A 7,855-nucleotide genomic window follows, 5' to 3' on the forward strand; every position below is an offset into this window, starting at 1 on the left:
CCAACGGTGTAAGGATCACCGGGGTGTCTGACCCTTGAGGGGAGGGGGTGAATAGGGTCGCTAATCGCTTTCTATCCTAGGGCTCAATCTATTTGCATGAGATAAACATAACACGTCCTACACATGCTAGTTATGACTAAGGTTTATCTATGCTACTCTTTACTTACCCCTAGAAGACTTACAACCTATAACCAATCCTAATCAAACTAACTAGGAAAGTAAAGATACGCAAGATAGAATAAATGCGGAAACGTAATACGATAAGTAAAGAGGTAAGGGAGAGAATATACAAACTCCCATGAAGACACCAAGACATACGATTTAACGTGGTTCGGTTAGGACATCAAGTCCCTCCCTACATCCACGGCCACTTGTCCATCAAGAACAACTGTGATGCCAAGTCTCTTCGCTTGATCACCATCTTGCGTTCGCCACCAAGGCTCCCGGCAAGCAAAGGCTAAGTGACCCCAAGTCACCAAGACATGGCCACCGCCACCGTCACCGTCTTTCTCGAAGCGTCACCAACGACGCCGTCTTCACTATTGGAGCTTCTCACAAAGAGGGGTCTCCTTCCCCGCACAAAGTGTCGTTGCCGCTCCACACCAAGTCGGAGGGTCACACGATGAGTGCACAAGATGTTTGCCGCAGCAAGACTTTCACTCAAGCTAGTTCTCTCAAGAACTAAGCCTAATCAAGCACTAAGCACTCTCACAAGTGTGCTTAAGCCTATATGATGTACAATGAAGCTCTATGGTGGTTGGAGGTGTTCTTCAAGTGTAGTCAGCTTTCAGCAACTCCAGCAACCTCAAATGGCCCGGTCTTGGGGGTATATATAGGAAGCACAAGCAAATATAGCCGTTGGAGAAAAGCTGCCAGAAAAATACTTAACGCTGGTTAATCCGACGCACCTTCAATAGCCATCGTCGGTTCAACCGGTGATACTAAACTGCACGCCTCAAAAACTAGCCGTTACGTGAACAGGCAATCAACCGATGATGCGTCGGTTTAACCGGTGAGTGTAGTTGTTCTGTGAACTCTGAAAAACAAACTCTATGGACAACTGCACCGACGTTCATCAAGACCCAATCGTCGGTTCATCCGGTATATAGACCTTGCCTCAGCTTCTGGGTCCATTGCACCGACGTTCTCAACTTTCCTGACGTCAGTTCAACCGGTGATACTAAACTTCCTGGTGTGCTCCAAGTCAATGCACCGACGTATGTGATTTTCTCAGCGTCGGTTCAACCGGTGATACTAAAGTATCTCTGTCTTGATTTCTTTGACTTGGTTTTCTTCACGGTCTCTTCAATTCACGGTCTCAGCGGAACCACCGTAGGGGCGGCCCTTCGGGCCTAGCTATGCCTATCTTCTCTTTGTCATCACTTGAACCTAAAAGCCTGAGAATGATCATCTTAATAATCATATTAGTCCCAGTGTTGTGTTGTCTATATCAATCACCAAAACATTATATTGAAATATGGCATGAGAGGCCATTTTCGCTACAAACGGGAAGCTTCGGATGTGCATAGACTACACCAGCCTCAACAAGGCATGTTCCAGAGACCCTTATCCTCTTCCATGTATCGATCAGATTGTGGACTCCTCCTCCGGGTGTGACCTTTTGTCTTTTTTAGTTGCTTACTCTGGTTTCCACCAGATACAGATGTCTAGGGAGGATAGGAAACATACTGCTTTTGTAACAGTGGATGGACTTTATTGCTATATTGTCATGTCATATGGTCTGCGGAATGCCTTACCCATGTTTGTGCGAGCTATGAACAAAACTTTCTGTAATTTAATTAGAGATATAGTTGAGGTATATGTCGATGACATCGTAGTCAAAACTAAGGTAGGGTCAACCCTAGTCGAGGACCTGTCCCTCGTCTTCGACTGACTGCGCACCACGTGCACGAAGCTGAATCCCGAGAAGTGCGTTTTCGGCGTCTCGGCAGGGAAGCTGCTGGGTTTCCTGGTCTCACATCGAGATATCAAGGCAAACCCAGCCAAGATCAAGGCGATCGAGGTCATGAGGCCTCCTAGCTGCATCAAGGATGTACAGAAGCTCACCGGGTCCTTGGCTGCTCTTATCCTCTTTATTTCAAGGCTGGCAGAGAGGGCTCTCCCCTTCTTCAAGCTGTTGAGGTCCGGTCCATTCTCTTGGATTGAAGAGGCTGAACAAGCCTTCCAGGAACTGAAGCAGCACCTCACCTCACTGCCAGTATTGGTGGCTCCAGAGCCAGGTGAGACGTTGTTTTTGTATCTTGCTGCGTCTGCAGAGGCGGTCAACATGGTGCTGGTGGCCGAGAGGACTGAGCAAGCCCGCCAGGGGGACACGGGGGTCGCCCCGACCAAGGATGATGGGCCGGACCCCGGACATGGGGGTCCATCAGCCAAACCTCTGTCTGAAGGTCCGAACCCCGGACATGGGGGTCCGGAGGAGCCTCAGCCCAGAGGGAACCCGGAATCGCTGGGGCCCAAGGACCTGGCGTGGTGGACAAGGGCGAGCCGGACCCGGTGGCCATGGTCCGGACCATCTAGAAGCCAGTCTACTATGTTAGCGAAGTCCTCCACGAGGCAAAGGCCAGATATCTTGAGACGCATAAGCTTATCTGTGCCATACTTATTGCGTCCAGGAAACTGCGCCATTATTTCCAGGCGCACAGAGTTGTCGTAGTGACCTCTTATCCACTGAGAGCGATCCTACACAACTCCAATGCCATGGGCAACATCGCCAAGTGGGCAGCAGAGTTGGCTGAGTTCCAGCTGGACTTCCAGCCCCGCCATGCAGTCAAAAGCCAAATCCTGGCTGATTTCATAGCAGAATGGACTCCTTCCCCAAGCAATTCTAGGGGTCCGGACTTTAACGCCAGACCCCCGGAGCCGGAAGTCAGGACACCAGTCTTCACCAAGCCCCACTGGACACTCTTCTTCGACGGGTCCGTCCGCAAGCAGTGGGCCGGAGCTAGTGTGGTCCTCATCGACCCAAACGGAGATCAACTAAAGTACATGGTGCACCTTGAGTTCAAGGCCACCAACAACATGGCAGAGTACGAGGCTTTGACAGAAGCCCTGTTTATGGGGGTCTGGCAGCTTCTGGTGAAGGGAGATTCTCAGCTGATCATTAAGCAGGTCCGAGGGAAGTGTAGTTGCAACAATCCCCAGCTCGCAGCATACCTCATACATGTGAGGAAGCTCGAGAAGGACTTCGACGCCTTGGAACTCCTACGTGTTCCCCGCGAATTCAACTTAGCAGCAGATGACCTCTCCACGAGAGCATCTACCTGGGCACCCGTGCCCGAGGGTGTCTTCGAAAGAAAGCTCCTGAAACTTACCACCCAGCCTGCCAAACTGGGTGAAGGGGATCGATCTAGCACCTCGAAGCTAGCGATCCCGGCGGCAATCCATCCGTGGAGCCCGCCAAGGGTCGTGTGCGCTATCGAGGATCCCGGAGACTTCATAAGGCCACCCCCAATTACTCAGGGAAGTCCCGATGTATGGATCTCCGAGATCCGGGACTACTTGAAAGACAACATCCTTCCTGAAGATGATGTAGCCGTTGAGCACATAGTACGATTGGCTAAACGCTACGCGGTGGTAGAAGTGGATCTCTACGGCCATGGCGACAATGGTATCCTCATGCGGTGCATTTCCCGGGAAGAGGGCCACGAGTTACTCGCGGAGATCCATGGAGGCAAGTGTGGAAGTCATTCCTCATCTCGCACTCTTGTTGGTAAGGCCTTTCGGCATGGGTTCTACTGGCCGACAGCACTCCAGGATGCAGCTGAGCTGGTAAGGTCTTACAAAGCATGCCAGTTCCATGCAAAGCAAATACACACACCAGCTCTGGCTCTGCAAATGATCCCGCCCTCATGGCCATTCGCCATATGGGGCGTGGATATCCTGGGGCCGTTCCCCCGGGCCGTCGGCGGGTACCGGTTCCTCTACGTCGCCATTGACAAATTCACAAAGTGGCTGGAGATTACCCCTGTGGTGAACATCACCAAAACATCAGCAGTCGCATTCCTCAAGTCCATTGTGTGCAGATTTGGTGTCTCAAACCGCATCATCACGGACAACGGGACCCAATTCAAAAGAAGACTCTTCCAAGAGTAATGCGAGGACATCGGCATCCAGCTATGCTTTGCGTCCGTAGCACATTCCCGCAGCAATGAACAGGTCGAGAGGGCAAATGCAGAGATCCTCAGGGGACTCAAGAGCCGCACCTACAACTGCTTGAAGAAGCATGGTGCAAGATGGGTTGATGAGCTTCCGTGCCTGCTGTGGGGCAACCGGATCACACCCAGCCGAGCCACCGGGGAGACACCATTCTTCCTGGTCTACGGGGCCGAAGCATGCCTTACCCCGAAAATCCACCTGGGCTCACCACGGGTCCAGGCCTTTGATGAAACCATGCAGGAACAACTGCGGCGTGACGATGTAGACTTTGTTAACGAACGAAGGTGGCGAGCAGCAATCCGAAATGCACGCTACAACCATGTGCTCAGGCGCTATTATCAACGGTTCGTGCACAGTAGGGAGCTCTGGGCTGGGGACCTCGTCCTAAGGCGAATCCTGAACCGAGTTGGGCTCCACAAACTCTCCCCCAGCTGGGAGGGTCCCTTCAAGGTGACAGAAGTATGCCGGCCCGGATGCGTCCGCCTTGCCACAGAAGGAGTGCCGCTGCCCAACCCGTGGAACATAGAGCATCTGCGTAAGTTCTGCGCTTAGACAAAGCAGGAAATGAACTTTTCCTTTGTAACAAGATAGAATCAGCGTGCGGTCCAGAGCGGTGGGGGTCAGTCCTCGTAAACCCGGCCTCTGGTGTTCATCGTACCACTGGCTAGCATTAACACGCGGTCCAGAGCGGTAGAGGTTCGCCCTCATAAACCCTGCCTTTGGCATCCATCGCACAAGCTATGTATATCAAGTTGCAAAGGAAAGATTTGCTCCCAGTCCTGTCTTTGTGTCAAATTTTATTTCGCATTTCGATTCACGAACTTTTCCCTTTCTAATCTCCGTGCGGACTTCCACCCCTGCCACTACAACCAAGATCCGAATTGAGTTGCCAGACTGCCGTACAGGTCCGGACCCCCTTTCTACAGGAAGAAGGGTCCGGACCCCTAGGGACCCACTCTGGAGAGGGGGTGCTTGTTTCCTAGGGTGGTCCGGAGTCCTGTGTAGCCGCTTAGCTTGGTTCCGTACCCTAAGCCTACACACTCCACCACCCTGTAATGAGTGCTCTAATACCCGGAGCTGGGTAATTAGGGGCCCGGACCTCGTTCTAGCTCAAGGGTTGGCTTCCTAACTTCTACACGGCAGGTCCGGTTGCATATCTCAAAGGATCGAGTATGACAGACTGACCTCCCCCATTGCTAGGAGGGGTCCGGAACGTCAGGAACCAGGTCCGGAGAAGAGGCCCATGTTTCCTGGAGTGGTCCGGAGTCCTGTGTAGCCGCTTAAGCTTGGTTCTGTACCCTAAGCCTACACACTCCACCACTCTGTAACAAGCATCCTGCTGCTTGGACCCGCGTAACCGAACGTCCAGACCTCACACAAGCTTGGGGGCTGGCTCAGGGTAGGTTCCGCGTACCCGCTACTAAGCTTTGACTTTGAGTGGTATGCAGGATGAGCCTTAACTGGTGGTAGCTAGCCTCAAACCATTGAGCCTGCCTACCAGGGGGTCCGGAGCGTCTGTTTTCGGCTCCATGTAGACCAAAGGTCCGGCTCAGATGGCAGATAGTTTCCAACAATCGAACCTATCTACCAGGGGGCCAAGGCACCGCGGTTCTGCGTACGGCAAACCAGAGCGAATGAGCAAGCAGCTAAGTTGAAAAAATTTCTACTAAACTTCAACGAATACTGTATTTTTACATACACAAAAAAAAGAGAGAAGGTTCTACTGCTACGATGGTCCAGCGGTCCCCTGTCATTTTGCAGGTACGCCGCTCAGGAATCTGCAGGCTCCCGCTTGAAATAAGAAGCAACAAAGTCGACGACCTCCTGCACACTCTAACAAGCGGAGGATTCCGTCACCGCCACTGGACCATCAACGACAGGGGCTAGTGAGATGGCAGGGTCGTGGCTCCGGAGGCAGGTCAAAATGTACTCTGCCACCATCCGGCACAGCTCACAGCCCTTGGCTTCGAGGTGGCCAGTGAGGATCTGATCCAGGCGTCGTAGTCTCTCTAAAGCCGAGTCCAGCACCGGGAGGGCATCAGCAATTGAAGCTGGCGGCTCCGCCACATGGATTGGACTCATTCCAAGTGGCACCAGAGCTGAGCTTGCTTCACCCGCCCAGTCGATGATTCGCTGGGCCCCCATGTGCTGATCCTCCTGCAGCTTCCGGACTACCTCCTGGACTGCCTCCTGCACTCGGGCATCCAGTGCCGCCTGAGCCGCCTCCAGCTGACGGGTTTTCTCCTGGAGCGAGGCCTCATTCTGCGCCACTTTCTCACAGAGGGCCTTAAGAGCCTCACCCTAGCGCTCAAGGGAGCACTCCATGCTGGTGGTGAGAGACTCCCGCCGTGCAAGGGACCTCCTCTCCTCCTCGAGGTCCATCTCGGCAATAGCCTGCTGGCTGGCGGTCTCCTGCAGCTCCAGGCGCCATCGATGCAGAGACTCGGAGAGTTCATTGAGCTCCTGCCTACGGACCCCGAGTCCCTGGCTGCGAGTCTCGAGCTCGGATCGCTGGGCCGCAAGGCTGGCCTCCTCCTTGGCAATAGCCTCCTCCCGCTACTCTAGTGCTTTCTCCCGTCCCGCCGCCGCGAGCTCCCAATCGAACACCTTCTGAAGCCCTTTTCTGTAGGCCTCAAGGTTGGGCTCAAGCTCGGACCGGGCGGCAGCAGCACGGGAGGCCTCGGCCTTCGTGCGCTCCTCCAGGCGGATGCGCCAGTCGCCGAGGCGCTGACGCTCGCTCTCTAGAGCTGTCCACTCCCGCCAAAATGCTGCCTCGGCGGTAGAAGTCACCTCTTCTATTGTCCGTCGGACCTGGACCAGCACACGGGGGAGGGGAACCGCATCCTCCTCTGGGGGACCCTACAAGAGCTGCCTACCAGAAACCACCTCCAGCTCTTCCTCTACTGCAGGTTGGGAGCTGGGGTTGGGAGCATCTGGCACAGATGCCGGGCTCTCGGGTACCGAGGCGCTCGTCGTTGCTGCGTCGCCTGCCGCTGTGTTCGCCGTCGCCAAGCCCGGTGTCGGCGCGTCTGCCACCGTAGCCGGGGCCTCGGGGGCCACCATGTCCGGCGTCACTGTGCCTAGCACTGGTGCAGCCGCCGCCGCTGTGTTAGGCGCCCTCGGGTCAGCGGAGGTCGCCGCACCCGAGGTTCCCACATCCGCCATCAATTCCGCCATTACCGCCGAGGCACCAGTCGCCTGGACCCCCGCTGGAACCCCCTCGGTGGTTTGGGGCATCGAGCTGGAGCCGGTCGGGGCGGCAAAAGAACTGCCTGGGCGAGAGGCCCTAGCAAACGAAGAGAAGAAGCTCTTTAGTAAAAAGCGAAGGACCGGGAATAAGGGGAGTGAACGGAAGAACACTTACCCTGAAGCACCGGGTTTCCAGCGTCCACGGAGGCTGGGCGACCGCTGCTGCCGTGGCGGCGGCGGTGCCGGATCCTGCTGCTGCGGTGGTGGCGGTGGCACCAGATCATCCTGCAACCGCTGCTGCTCCTGCTGCTGTGGCGCCGGAGGTGGTGGTGGCGTTGTCCGCTGCTGAGTCGAGGGTGTCATCCGATGCGGCGATCGCTCTCACTTCTCCGACGGCGGTGGCGGAGGCGCACCTCGTGGCTGCTGCTGCTGCCCTTGTGGTGGCGGTGGTGGTGGAGGTTGTAGTTGCTGCTGCTGCTACTGCCACCGG

Source organism: Panicum virgatum, chromosome 5N, assembly GCF_016808335.1.
Source record: "Panicum virgatum strain AP13 chromosome 5N, P.virgatum_v5, whole genome shotgun sequence".
Classification (NCBI taxonomy): Eukaryota; Viridiplantae; Streptophyta; class Magnoliopsida; order Poales; family Poaceae; genus Panicum; species Panicum virgatum.